The sequence below is a fragment of the Octodon degus genome, unplaced genomic scaffold, assembly GCF_000260255.1.
Source record: "Octodon degus isolate 3935 unplaced genomic scaffold, OctDeg1.0 scaffold00081, whole genome shotgun sequence".
In the NCBI taxonomy this organism is placed as follows: domain Eukaryota; kingdom Metazoa; phylum Chordata; class Mammalia; order Rodentia; family Octodontidae; genus Octodon; species Octodon degus.
This window is the reverse complement of record NW_004524657.1, coordinates 2162432-2178518: the sequence shown is the minus strand read 5'-3', so window position 1 is coordinate 2178518 and position 16087 is coordinate 2162432. Positions and strand designations below refer to the sequence as shown.

Sequence of the window (16087 nt, the reverse complement as noted above, 5' to 3'; positions counted from 1 at the left end):
AGTTAAACAGAAGACCCAATGCTATTATGGGCTACTGGACTCTTTTAGAATATTTTGCTGAGTTTACACACCTATAATATTCAATAACAGAACTTAGAAAAAATGGGGTATACAGATGAATGCCCATTTTGTATCTGTGCATTCAAAGTGGTTGGGATAGATATATAGTTACATTCTGTTAATGAATAGAATGATTTGTTCTAATGGTGTTTGTAAACAGGATCACAAGTCCGCATCTTGTACAGCAATTAACCACTAAGAAGAATAAAAAAAAAATTTAAAAAAAATGTAAAGATATATAACTTTTCTGTGTTTTTAAAGTTGCACAAAATTAAAAGAATAGGGTGATGAGAATCTGTACCTGTAGAAGTTACATTATAATAAATTCCCAAACAGTGAACATTTTATAGAAATTAGTTCTAAAAATTTTATCGACAATGAATGGATAGACTTACTCTATGTACTATAAAATCTATTTTATTAAAGCTTAAAATTATGACAAAAATAAAATTCATCAGATTTCTAATGACTGCAAAAATTAAGCATAAATAATAATGAATATCTTCCTTCTCCCTGGTAAAATAAGAAATACTACGAAATAGTTTATTTGTAATTTATAAAAATGCATTGGCAACATTTTGCTACTTCCTTGATATCAGTCAAAATTTGCATGAGTAAATTCTATCGGAAAAAATAAGACAAAATCAAACAAACATTTCAGCATTACCACACAAACCATCGGTGTCATGATTCAGATTTAAGCTGCCAGATTCCTTCAGTTTTCTATTCCTGGTTCATTTCTAAGTCCTCTCTATTCCTGCAACACTGCATGTATCATATGGAGAAATTTCTAATTGTTAAGTTCTGCTAAAAGTTTGAGTGAATAAACAAATGCTTCTCTTTACAATGTCCAACAATTGTAGTACAATTATGGTTTAATTTGTAAAATCCTGGAAGCATTTCTAAGAAGATGAATTGTTTCAGTTACAACTTTCCTTAAGTCTGCCTACCGCAAAACATGTTTTTTCAATTATATAGCAAAGAATATCGCCTCTATTCAAACCTACATTTTATTGTTTATAAAATTAAAAACAGTCAGGCATGGTAGTACATGCCTGTCATTCCTTGGAAAGCTGAAGCAGGGGGATTGCCATGAGTTCAAGGCTAGTCTGGGCTACAGAGTGATTTCTAGGTCAGCCTAAGCTACATAGTGAGATTCTGTCTCAAACAGTAAATAAACAAGAAAATAAATGAATATGTTTAGAAACACTAACACAGATACATACATATATAAATATATACACCTAGGCTGCACATTATACATAACAAGTTAAAAGGTTAAATATGTTGTGTAAGAAGTTACTTTACATACATATGAGGAAACTGCTGTTCACTGCTCAAATGTATAACTAAATGTATAACTGATTTATAAACAAGCCTTTTTTTTGTGGAACCAGGGATTTAACTCAGGCTCTTGTGATTGCCAGGAAGCACTTATTCCACTGAGCCATCTCCCTGGCCCCAAATAAGCCTTTTTAATCTCACAGATATCTTCATATATGTTATTTATGCAACTCATAAAAAAAAAATGAAAATTTGAGTGAACTCCAGCACTTTTGGGAGTGAGAGTTAATGCTAGGACTTGAACTCAAGGCCTTGTGCATACTACATATACAGTCTACCACTGGGCTAACACCCTCCCAAAAAATCAGGTTGCATTTTTTATCAATACTTGACTTATAAGTACATGTATTTTTGTTTATATGCAAATTTTAGGATAAAATTATTTTAAATTTCTTAATAATTTCCATATTTTAACAAATTTTCTACAAGTTATAAGAAATGATCTTAAAGTAAGAATTAAGATATTTGAGCATGGCCCTGCTTGGTGGTACACACCTGTAATCCTAGCACTTAGAAAGCTGAGACAGGAGAATTGCTGAAGGTTCAAGGCCATCCTGGGATACAAAGTGAATTCAAGGCCAGGATGAATTCTATAGTGCAACCTTGTATCTAAAAGAAAAACATTTGAGCATGAAATATAAATCAACCAACTTAATATTACTATAATGATCGCTACCACTCCAAAAAAAAAGTATTAACCAGACATGCTGGTATAAGACTGTAATCCCAGTACACTGGAGGTTGAGACAGGATGATCATGTGTTTCATGTAAGTTTAGGCTACATAGAAAGTTCAAGCCCAGACCAAACTTTATAGGAAGACCTTATCTTTAAAGAAAAAATCCAAAAAGAATGAAAAACAGAAAAGATTAGCACTGTCAAAGACTTATTGATAATTTTACGACTTTTTATGGTTTGTTAAAAAGAGACATATAAAACTCTAAAGTAGATCTAACAGTTGTAACAGGAGAAGAACAGAGAGGAATAGTTATATCTAAAATGTAGTTCTTAAGCTTCATTCATTTTAGTTGTGTAATATAGAGCAGCAGAGATAACTTTGCTCTCAGTGGTCGTCACCCTGGACTGGAGACGTGAGAGGTGCCACTGCTGCCTGCTATGTAAAGGTCAGATTTATGCAGACCAGAACATCAGCTGTGCAAAGGGCAGCAGAGTTCAATGTAGGGGAATACAACCCCTTGCATTTAAAATTACAGCTCAAAACTCTGAAGAAACTTTTAATTCTAATACCAAAAGGCTTTCCTGGTTTTTTTGAAATATATTCTCATTCAAATTTTCCAAGCATCTAAATTATCTGCTTTTAAAAAGTGGCTTAATGCATTCCTGCTTGCCTGACCCATCATGCTTGTCCCAAGCTGCCTGGCACTAAGACATATGAACTGTGGCCCCATCATAAATGTGTTAAAAAATTAATCCTGGGTCTGCAGGCATAGCTCAGTGACAGAACACACATAGGAGGCCCTGTGTCCCATACCCAACACCAAGAATATAAAATAAAGCCCAACTTTCCTTTCATTCTTAATTTTAATTCTGTTTTCATTTCCCTCATTATGCCCAGACCTAAAATATAACTTCATATGTGTAACTTCACAGAGACCCTAAAGTACATAAAAAGCATTTTCCCTTCCTTTTGTGACTACACCATCTAGAAAGAGGCAAACAAAAAGGATCTTGAATCTGAATAAGAGATCATTGAGTCTAGTTGTTAAGATTTTAATTTCAAGTTAGTGTTTATTTTCTTTTCAGTTATTTAAACTAAGTAAAGATGAAAGGATGTATAAAAAACTACACACCATATTACCACTCTTAACAGTTTTTTTAGACTTAGTCATTTATTTTTGTCACTATTTGCTTTGAATTATAATAAAATGCATTTAACATAAAATTACCACTGCAACCATTTCTAATGCATATGTCACACTGCTGTGCTATCATCTTCATCGTCCACCATCACACTTTCATCTGAGCCAACTAAAACGCTATTGATCCAACCCTGCCCTCCTTTCCCTATCCCTTCCATTCAATGTAGTGTCTGTAGGAATTTGACTACTTTAGGAACCAATGTGAAAAGCACCATACTGAGCTGGAGGGTAGCTCAGTGGTAGAGCACTTGCGTAGTATGCACAGCACCATGAATTCTATCTCTAGTACAACAACAACAACATTGAAAAATAAATAAATACATGAATCAATCAATAAGGTGTGTCTTACCTTTGAATAAATTAGAAAAAGAAATAAAGGCTGAAAATCAGCAACTAAAATAGTGTTTCCAAAGTGGTGCTAAGCCACTAAGGATGCTCATCATTTCTGTGTTTCTCCATCAGACTTAGCAGTATCAATAAGAACCCAAGGACACATTTTATCTTTAGAAATGATTTATCAGTATTTCCTAACTTTAGACACCAAAATAGATCAGAGGCACATCTGCTGAGCAAAGGCAGGATAAATGTTTAATTTTTGTTGTTTTCATTTTATAAATTCTTAGAATTAAATATTTGATGCATCGATGCTAAAGCTGCAATGTATCAAATACTTAGAGCTGTGCTTGTATAAAAATATGCAAACAATAGCAATGGATTTGTCATCTTGAAGGATGCTACACAGTCAACCCCATAGTTTGAAAACTGAGAGAAAGAATCAGCATTGATCCTACTTTTTGTCTATGAATGTGGCCCTGGGTAACCAAGTAGGTGATAAAAGTAGACTTCTTTAGATGTATTTCAGCTAATAGACAACAAAAGAATGATAAATTAGAATACAATCATTCTGCAGTCCCCCCCAGCTTCAAAATAATGGGTGTCCAAGATTACCTAGATCAATGCTGCTGACCACACATAACAAAACACAGTGAGGCGTCACCATAAGCCTCCTGAAGGCAGCGCACACACTCACTGAGGAGCTGTCCTGCCAGAAAAGTCAAGCCTGAGAGTGGTCAGTCCTTGAGAGCTAGCCACAAGCTTGGTGCACATAGAGCAAGGAGGCCATTTACAAGAGTGCAAAAGGGGGCAATTAGGAAAATCCAGACTTGGGAAACTGAATAGGTTGGAAGTCCAGTCTGCACAACAAATAGATTACAAGGCAGATAGGAAAAGAGAGAGATCCTATTTTTTATGTATTAATGTATCTTTTTAAAAATCCAGTAAAACGTGGTGCTTTAATATAATTTTGCCACTGCATTCCCAAGTTAAGCCTAACTGAATTTAAAAAAAAAAGAGCTGAACTTACTGTATTCAAGCTATTATTTGTGATTGTTTTCATCAATGCAACAAGAAGATATAGAATAATTAATAATGTGGGCTACAAAATAAGTCACCAAGCCTAAACTTCAGCTGTGCAATTAAACCCTAGCCATGTTGCTTCTTTCCACTTGAGACAAGATCTCACCATATATAGTGCAGGCCAGCCTTGAACTTCCTACATATCTCTGGTGGGCCTGAACTTACAATCTTCTTCCCTCAGCTCCCAAGTACTAAATTATAAGTCTGTACCACCATGCCCAAATACAATTTTACTTCTATAAGGATCAGATTCTCCATCTGTTAAATTAGGCTACTCACACTGACTTGACAAGATGTTTTCGGTGACTCAGATATTACGTATGAAAAATCCAGTAGAGTTACTCATAAAATATGTCCATTAACTCTCTCTTATTAGTATTGTAAAATAATTGTCTCATATTACAATTTTTGAAATGCACATCAGAATAGTTGCAAAACTTTTTAAAACTGAGTTCTATACATAGTAAGTCAAACACACTAACACTAGCTTAAGAAAATAATCAAAAAAGGGAAATTATTTTAATATGCTTCAGACATGATGTTAGCAGAATAAGAGCAAATATTTACGAGCTATAAAGTAAGATACTAAAAAGCTAATTAATAACTCTTACCACTTGGATATTGTTAAGTAGTACTAGACTTGGACCAGTAGCTGTTTGCAAATGAGCCCAAATATGAACAGTTAAACCCTTTGAGTTTTTAGGATTCTATTTATTAATTAAATAGAAATTATGTTGGGTACAGATGAAAAATTACAAAGAGAGGCCAAATATGGTGGCAAATGTCTATAATCCTAGCACTTTGGAGACTGAAGCAGAAGGATTGTTGGGTGTTCGAGTATAGCCTAAAATACATAGCAAGACCCTATTTCAAAGTTTTTTTAAAATAAAAAGGTATCTTCTTTAATCTCAAATAACTCATAAACCAATGAAAAGAAAATACATTAAAACCAAAAGGCAGCTTATTAATTTTTATGAGAGAAGCAAGTAAAAGGTCTTACCATTTCACATAACAAGCAGACCTAAGACTGGGATGAGGGAGGTAAGGGGATGGAGGAGGAATTAGCCTCTGTCCTAACCTCAAAATAAAAGGTGAAGGCTGAATTCAATATTTATTTATTTACTTATTTATTTTTTGCGGAACTAGAGATTGAATTCAGGCCCTTGATCTTACCAGGCAAGCACTTATTCTACTGAGTTCTCTCCCCAGCTCCTTGAATTCAATTTTGAAGAAGTTGACTAAGTGAAAATCTGAGCAAAAGTGTGCCGTGTATACAAAGAAGCATGATAAAGTACTGTTTTGAAGCTCCAGTTAGACAGGAGGACAGAAGTCTAGTGATTGACTTAACAGTGTGTGACTATAGTTAATAACAAGTTTCTGTGCACTTGAGACTATATAAATATAAATCATGGTAGTGGTTGATGCATTGTGTCAACTTGAGAAGTTAAAAGGGTAACTCAATCAGCTCAGCAATTTGACACCCTAGGGCGGGGAGGCCCCACCGTAGAGTGACTCATCACTTACAGGATACAAACGAGAATTAAAGAGCTGGGAAATGGCTCAGTAGAATAAGCGCCTGCCTGTCAAGTTCCAGGACCTGAATTCGATCCCCCCTTTCCACAAAAGAGAGAGAGAGAGAGAGAGAGAGAGAGAGAGAGAGAGAGAGAGAGAATGAATTAAAGAAGGATGGAGCATTCTGATGGGTCCGGCCCATGTGGGAACTGGCCGAATCACCATGGCGTCTCCACAAGGTGACGATGAGTGCAGAGCAACTACCTACCTCTTCTTCCCAGCATTCCCTTCATCCGGCGCACCAAGATGATCTACCTCACCTCCCAGGAGGATATCCAATGAGCCCTCACAACGTCATCACCTCACCTCCCAAGGCTCCACCCCCCCCCATAGGAACCTATAAATATAGCTGCCCTCCACTGTTTGGGCCCGAGGTGTCCGCCTGTCTTTTCTTGCTGTCCTCCCGTGCCCGCAATAAGAGTCTGTTTTATCTTTTCTGTCTCTTTGCTGCGCCGCCGCCATCGCTGCCACCATCACTGCTGGGGGAACTCTGTCATATTCCACTTCCTCTGAGTCAGCTTAGAGTCCTCTCCTGGCTTCCAGCACACACTCTTCCAACCTCATTCAGCCTTCTGATTTAGACTCATCAGCCTTGCATTGCATTGCAGACCCATCAGCATCCTAATACAGACTTTGAAATCCAGACCTCAAATAAACCCTTCAGTGTCGAGTGCAGATGCCCTCTGCATGCTTCCTCATGTGACTCTGTGGCTGACCTTGTAAGCCAATCTTATAATTTATTTTTTCTTTTAATGGTATGGTATTTTATTGTAAGGAAATATACAGCAAACTAATAAATATAATTCAGTGGTACTTGTAGGTAACATAAAATAGATTAATGGAAAAGAAAACATAAAACACAGAGCTATATGCATAAGCTATTTTTTAAAATTTTTTTCCATAATTTTATTGAGAAACAAATAGTAATGAGACAGTTTCAAACCAAATTGGTAGGACAGTTTCAATAATTAACACATTGCATACATTCTTCCTAGTGGTTAATTGCTGTACAAGATGGGGACTTGATAACCTATTTACAAACACCATTAGAACAAATCCCTCTATTCATTAAGAGAATGTAACTATATATCTATCCTAACCACTTTGAATACACAGATATAAAATGGACATTCATCTGTATCCCCTTTTTTTCTTCAGTTCCATCATTTAAATATTATAGGTGCGCATCTATAATATTTAAATGATGGAACTGAAGAAAAAAAGGGCATACAGAAGAATGTCCATTTTTTATCTGTGTATTCAAAGTGTTTAGGATAGATATATAGTTACATTCTCCTAATGAATAAAGGGATTTGTCCTAATGCTGTTTGTAAATAAGATATCTAGTCTGTATCTGGTACAATAATTAACCACTGGGAAGAATGTATGCAACGTATTAATTATTGAAACTGTCCCAGCACTTTGGTTTGAAACTGTCTCATTGCTATTTGTTTCTCAATAAAATTATGCGAAAAAGAAAAATAAATAAATAAATAAATAAATAAATAAATATTATAGGTGTGTAAACTCAACAAAATATTCTAAAAGAGTTTCTTATATGTTGTACATCTTCTATTACATTTGTTCCTTGTGTTTTATCTGTTCCTATGGTAAAGCCCTGACTGATACAATCATATATGTAAAACAATATATTTACTTTTTATTTTCATCATTTCTAGGTTGCTGTAATGTAAACATGATACCCTTTACAAAAACAAACCTCTTTATTTAATAAGGTTGCAATCTAAACATGAATGTACTTTCAGACTCAAATTGCTACATACCTCAATGAAAAATAGGGCTCTTTAGGTCTGTAAATTAAAAATAAATAAATAAAGCAGTTCAAAGCAATTAAAATTGACACTAATGTGAATACTGTAGAACTTTTGTCTTCAGTTACATTAATTCCCTGAAGCAATCTAAATTTTATCCAGGATTATAATAAGATACAATTTCTGTCAACAGGGTAGGTAAATTAAAAGCAAGAAAATTACTCTAAACCAAGACATAATCTTACTTGGTGGAAGGCAGCTTCTTCTAATTGTTTTCTCTTTCTGTTAAAGTTAAATACCCAAAAGAAAAGTTACTTTAATTCCAAATTTAACTGTCTTTAAAATAAAGCCTTTTTATGCATTTAGTACAGGGTCTCACTATGTAGATCCTACTCAGTAATTTTTCTATCTTAAGCCTCCCAAGTGCTGGGATTACAGGCCTGCGCCACCACATCCAGTCTCAATCTGTCTCAGGATGCCCCAGGAGTGGGGCAACATGCAGATGCCACTGTGCTCTGCCTAAGCAGGCACTTTAGTCTGCTAAGCTATCTGGCCAGCCCCTAAAATAAAGCTTTTGCATGGTTCACGGTTCTTGAGGTTTTCAATCACACACAGTTTTTTTAATAAAAATATAATTAGCACATTCATCCAGAAATGGGTTATATAGTCAAGATTAAAAACATAAATAAAATATGTTTCCTGATCTCAAGAAAGAGATACTGAGGTCCAAAAATACTGGAGTGTGTTTTTGTACAATGCAGTGCAGCGCTGGGAGAGATGGACCGCTTGCCTCCAGGATGACAAGTATAGTGATGTAACTGGAAGAAGGGAAAAAGAAAGCATTGATAATCTGAACCTTTATCAACTGCACTACATCAAGAGGCAAAATCTAAATGGGATTAATCAAAAACTGCTTAATATTGTTTAGAGATAAGGAGTTAACCATAAGAAAACAGAAAGGTAGCAAAGAATCATTCAGTGAATACAGAGGTAAGGGAGGTTGGGCCTTCATGGATTTGTTCTATAGAACTTTTTTTTCTGCCAAATTAATTATGCTGAACACTCCTCTGGCTTTGAAAGGAAAGGTTTACAATAATTGGTGCATGTTGTAAAGTCTAGTAATGTCTTGCTAGTGTACTTATCATATCTCTCCTCCTAATAGCTCACCTCTTGGGAACTTCAACCTTAATACTCACTCGAACACTCCCACATTTTAAAGAACCAAATTACAAGGTGTCTTTCCAACTTCCCACCCATCATATAATCTCATGAATTTATGAGATTTACAATAAAGTGGAAGCACAAAGAGAGCGAATAACTATAATTTTAAAAAATATAAGTATTGCTGAAAAGCCAAAAAGTAGAGGACAAATTTCTATACTTCTAGCTTGCTCCAATAACTGGGTGATAATATAGAATTCAACTAGTCTACAATAAACACTATGAAAATCTTAAAATTATACCATATTTAGCATTTTTAAAAACCCTTCTGTTTATTTATTTGGTACAGGGTCTTGCTATGCAGCTCAGACTCATAGTGATCCTCCTGTCTCAGCCTCCCCATCACTGGGATTACAGGCATGCACCACCATGCCTGGTTTCAGTGGTGGACATAGCATGCCTGTGGTTCCAGGGCCAGCACAGCATGTGGTATCAGGGATCAAATCCCAGTCCTTGAGTTGGGCAGGCAGGTATTTAGACCACCTACCTATCTCCCTATCCCTGATATGTAGCATTTAAGAGCCAGAAAACCAGCTTTTGCAAGTTAATCTGAAAAAGCAGAGAAAATTGGCAGGAAATTTGTTTCAGGCATTTTAGAGCTTCCTAATTTTCATGTCCCCCTGAACAGAGAAACACATTAGGCCAAATGACTTCTAACATATATTATGTCGGTACATTTATTCCAACATAATTAAAATGTATTGATTTCCCAACAGTAATCTATACCCTGACTTCAAAACAAAATGATTTTTAGAAAGTTGGGCAAGAGAAGCAAAAACGAACAAGGGATGAACAATGGTGACAATTTCCCATTTCAGAAAAATGTGTTCCCATTGTTCACAAAGGAAAGCCTCGTTGTTGGGCTCCCAAACTATGTTAGGTGTCTGTCAATTCAACACCAGTCTAATATTTCTCTGAAAACTGTACAATAACAGAATTTGGAATGATCTTTCACTGAAAAGCAAAATTTAAACAACATATTCCTTAAGATAACTAGTAATAGGAGACATATTAATAGTGCTAGGCACTGTGCTTACTATATCAAGACCCACATTAAAACCACTACTACAGTTTAAAAATGGTCATAACTAATCTTTCAGCTTTGGAGCACAAAAATGGTTGATAATTCCTTTGCCTAACACCTAATAAAATTCATTCTTCTAAAATTGTGGAAAAGCTAAGCACAGTATTCCCTTATTATAAAGGTTCCTGATACAAGGCTGTCTGGTTTACACACATGTTCTATTTTATCACTGAAGAGAAGTCCTTATAACACCTTCTTTGTTACAATGCTGAACTTACTTTGCCTTCAGGTTAGATATATAATGAAAATAAAATGAGTTCAGATAGATTTTTTAAGAGGAAATAGGAAAAAAGTTTGCTTTCAGTCATTTTCTAAAGACTTTTTTCTTCCCTGGTAGCTTTTTATCATCTCCACATTATGTTTCTTCCTAATAGTTTCCTTTTCTTGTTATACATCTCCTTTAACAAGTTAAAGATGACAGATTGTAAAAACTAGTTTGTATTACATCTTGGAAAGCAATTTTCATATACAACTTCTATCTTCAAAAATGCTGTACAGATTTCATTAGTAGGACAATGACCTGAATAGGATTTAACCATATGAAGTCTTAATTTTGTACACACATATTATATGTTCATAGCTTTGTAAAATCATGAACTTTATAAATTAGATTTAGGACTATTGTTCAGTTATTGTTTCTTTATTATGCAGCACTGTCTCATTTTATCAAAGGTCTAGACATGATGATTGTAAAGATTTTATTCACAAATAAAACTTCAACATAAGGAAATTTGGTCTTAAAAATCTCTACACAAGGGCCAGCCAAATAGCTCAGTGGGCTGGGGGTTTGATCGTGGTGCCTGCCCTCGGGGAGCACTGAGATAGCAATTGAGACTGGGTGTAGTAGGGCACGCCTGTAATCCCAGCTCTTGGGAAGCTGTAAATAGGCGAATCACTGCAAGTCTGATCTAGTGGTGCGACCCTGAACACCTTGTAGACCCTTCCCTAAAAAAAAAAAAAAAAAAAAAAAAAAAAAAAAGCTTTCACTTACATAGATAAAAATGAAGTTTAAATACTAATTATGTATAAGTAGACTTACCTTGATATGTACACGTCATGACTTGTGGTTTTGCAAGGGGAACAATACAATACAGGGCACATATTTTATAAGTTAATTTGTATTAATCACCAAAAGAATCATACACAAAAAGAGAGTGCAGGAAATCTGTCCACACACTAAAGACCAAAGAATCCAGCTGAGGGCCTGGATCCCACAGTAATGCCTACATGAGTCTAACTGAAGATCTAGAGCCCATGACAATACCTCCTATGAATCCAACTGGAGGCCTAGAACTCATGACAATGTCCCATTAAGGCCTGTTTAATGGATCTGCTCTGGGAAGGCCCTAAGGTCAGTGGTGGAATCTAAAAAATTTATACCAGTGAGATGAAAAATATGTGCTTCCAGGCTGAGAGATCCAAACTGGAACTAGGCAGTAACACCCAAGGTGAGAACCAGAGCTCCCCAGAAAGTACCACCACCATCTTCAGCAACAGTGAGGTCTTGAGCATCTCTGAGGATAAGGAAAGCTGAGTTCCCATCAGGAAAGCTAACATGACAGGCTTCTCCAGGAGACTGAGCTGTGCACCATCTTTCCCTCTGGAGCCATGAAGCAATGCTCAAGATGAGGACTAGAGCTCCCCAAAATGAGCCACAGCCATTCTTAGTGACAATGAGGTCCTCAGTTTCTCTGATGAGAACAACCAAGGTCATCAGGAAAGCTAGCATGACAAGTGCCTCAGCAAAACAGCCCAAGAGAACCGGCAGCTTCCAGCAGCTCCCCAACAGCTTCTGCAAACAGCTTTCCTAACAGCCTCCCAACAGCTTCTCTAGTTCTGCCTCTCATACTGCTGGCAACAATCCTCAGATGGGCCTTCCACACCCAGCACCAAGCTAGTTCACTTCAGCTGCATGTAACAAGTTCTCCACCAGTTGGTAATCCACCACAAAATATTCTAAATTAACAAGTGACTCGATTATATATTGTATTCTTTATTGAAGCCAAAACTTTGTACTTTTAAAGTTTGAGGTAAAACATATAATTTTTCTACATAAATCATGCCTACTAATATAGAACTCTATTATCTAACCAGATGCAGTGGAGCACACCTATAACCCCAGCTACTCAAGAAGCTGAAACAGGAGGATCACAAGTTCAAGCCTATTCAGGGTGACTTAGTGAGACCCTGCCAAAAAAAAAAAAAAAGGCTAGGGTATAGCTTGGTGCTGGAGTCCTGGCCTACAAAAATAAACATACCACAATAAATAAATAACTCATAGCAAAAACTTCTCATTGTAGTATCCTAGTGTGATAACTTTCTATAAATGCAGAAACGACTGGGAAATTTGTTAACAGAGTAATGAAAAGATAAAGTTGTCCTTTATCTATGTGAAATTTAGTATTGTACTTCTCACATGGAAATGTAGAACTTCCTTCATATTTGCTAAAATCTAGAAACCATTCCAAAGTCTATCAGAAAGGCTGGGCACAGTGATACACACCTGTAATCCCAGCATTCAGGAGGCTGAGACAGCAGGATTTCCAGCTTAGCCAAGGCAAGCCCAGGCTACTTAGCCAGACTTTGTTTCAAAAGACAAAATGGACAAAAGAAAATATACTATCTCCTTATCACTAGGAAAGATAATTTCCTTAAGCCTAATAATTTGTGCACATATCCAAGTACTAATATTGATAGTAGTCAACACAAATGTTGGTTTGGTATAAGAAGAATTAACACATCTCTAAATTTTGGTTCAGAACTTCAGTCTGTAAATCAAAGTCCATGCAGAATGAAAGAGGTTACTGAATGAACTTGTGAGAGACTACAAGGGAAGTGCTTTCATTTGTTTTGTGTGTTTTTTAATTTCTAAAACTACTAGAACTTCTGTACCACAGTATAATTGAAAAATTGCCTTTGGTTATCATTTTCCTTCTAAATTAATAAAATATATAATATTTCGGTCATTTCATTGTTTAAAACAAGATTAAGATGAAATATTTAGTACCCAAAATGGTCATCGAATCCCATCGAGACTACCACATTTGGCCAGGCAATGTGGTGCATGCCTCTAATCCCAGCACTGAAGAGCCGGTGTACTCTGAATTGCAAAGTAAGTCTAAGACGAGTGTGAAATATGTAGTGAGATCTTGTCTCAAAAAAGCACAAATAAATAAACAAACAGACAAATAAAAAGATAGATTACCGCATTTGGGCTGGACGTGTGGGTCAGACCTGGAACCCTTATCTAGGAAGCAGAAAACCATGAGTTCAAGCTCCATTACTTCATGGAAAACAAAAGGACTTAAACATTTGGCTATCCACTTGTCAGAGGCAGTGCAGACCACAAATATTACCTTAACTCTTCCTCAGTTTTGACTTTCAGCTACCATGAAAAAAACTCATTTTTCCAAACTATGTGGACACTTCAAACATTCTTTTTATCTCTTCTCTCTTTCACAAGAAGGAATTTAACTGCTAAAGTTCTAGGGCATATAGAGAGAAAAGATCAGAATTCACCTTTTAGAAAAGGAAATGACTTTAAAGGGGCAGGTAAAAAATGAATTTGCAGGCTGCAGGAAGCTCTCTTCATAAACTTCCCCCAGGGACTAAAAATGGTAAGCAATATAATATACAAGAAGATGGCATTTGAAAGTAGCATTGTTTTATGGTTCTTGGACAAGCAACTATAGAAATGAATTCCACATACCTGAGAAGGTCCAGCACAGGATGAAAGTGAGTCATGCGACCCCCTTGATCTTCCAGCATGTCACAGTGGATCTACAAAGGATCTAAGAACAAATGAAGGCAGCTCTCCACTGTCATACAACACCCCCATTTTAATGGCTAGGCAAGGAACAGGACCCCCCTGAGATTCCTCTCTAACATGAGGCTCTAACATTTCAACCATATGTATTAGGAAGCAGGGCCACATGGTTCACTGGAGAGTCAAGGGCATTTGAAACTTTAACCACTGATTCCTGGAGAGGAAGACGGTGTTAATGCCTTATTAGCACTGCCACCCCGCGCTAAGCCAAGGCTGGGTTCTGACTGTGCATTCACCCCACTGAGTGGATCAGCTCACTCTGGACAGCAATCAGAGACAGCAGAGAGCTCTGCAGGGACCTCACGACCTCCTAACGTGTTCCCAGTGCAGATGAGAACGTGCTCTCTGTAGCCAGTGGGAATGCTTGCAGTCTGAGGACCTGTCTGTGGAGAGCTGTCTTGAGATGAGGCAAAGGCAGCTGACTTCTCAGTTCGCTGATTTCCTTTGCAGGTGTTTTATTACAAATTCACAAATTCTTTTTTTCTGTGACATTATAATTCTATACAAGTTTACAGGAGTCATTTTATAATTTAAAAATATTGCACTGTACTCACATATGTTATTGCTAAAACAAACTTTGTTCACCCCCTTTGCTGACAACTACACTCTCACATACTGAAGACACTGAGCATACGGAAAGGATTCTGGCCATTCTGGAAACAAGGGGCTCTGTGTCTTTTTGGTAACATTCCTTTAATCCTAGAGTTGTCTGATAGCAGGAAAACTTAAAGTGTGAGTTGTGGGCAAGTTCTTCAACGTGCAAGGTACTGAGAAACTGCCTGGTAAAGATGAAGCCTTGGCCAGACAAGGGCTGCAGCAGGCCTCCAAGACCTGCACGTGGAATCACTTCAGAACCTCAGGTACGATTCTAGACTTTAATAGAGTCATAACCTGATTTTTTATCATGACCTCCCTAGGATTCAACTGCAGATTAAAGATGTGGTTATCCATTTGAGAAGCACACCTACTGGCGCTTTTAACATTATATTCTACGAGATTCTCCCTATTATAAGCGTTGCTCGGGTACTTGTCTGCATCACGAAGAATTTACACTTATTTCTAGTAAAAAGCAAAGCATTACTATGAGAACAAAATCCTCCATTAGTGATTCCTACTCCACCATATGCAAACGCAGGGTGCTAGGTCGCAAACCTGTGGAGGACTGCCATCTAGCGATAGCATCTCTGATACACATGCAAAACAGATCTGCTGTCTCTATTTTTTTTCCATAATTTTATTGAGAAACAAATAGTAATGAGACAGTTTCAAACCAAATTGGTAGGACAGTTTCAGTAATTAACACATTGCATACATTCTTCCTAGTGGTAAATTGCAGTACAAGATGTGGACATGACATCCGATTTACAAACACCATTAGAACAAATGCCTCTATTCATTAAGAGAATATAACTATATATCTATCCTAACCACCTTGAATACACAGATACAAAATGGACATTAATTTGTATCCCCTTTTTCTGTTAAGTTCCATCATTTAAATATTATAGGTGTGTAAACTCAGCAAAACATTCTAAAAGAGTCCAGTAGCCCATAATAGTATTGGGTCTTCTGCTTCACTGGCAATGTCAAAAATTGTTGACCTGAGTCCCCTATAGGTCAACATAATAGCATGGCTTTACTTCTTATACCTCGCTTGTATACTTTTCTACTGGATGGCCAAGACCAAGGTAAAGAGGACCTATCCAGCAAGAGTTGTAGCTTTTGGGTCTGATAAGGTCAGTGAAATCCCCTCAGGATTTATGCTCAGATCCTGTACCTCAGACTGTAGAACCTTTGTCAGTGTTAGCCATGTGGAGGAGTCATGGCCATTGCTTGGCCAATGTAATCTCTGTGAAAGCCTGAGAGAATGTTTTCTCTCCATGTGACTCTCCTTAGGCACACTCTACATCATC

At 36.7% G+C, this 16087-nt stretch overlaps 1 pseudogene; it reads left to right on the top strand.

Moving 5' to 3' along the window:
- The first annotated feature begins 6411 nt into the window (after positions 1-6411).
- The window catches only part of LOC101588116, an 84085-nt pseudogene continuing 74409 nt past the window's right edge, over positions 6412-16087 (top strand).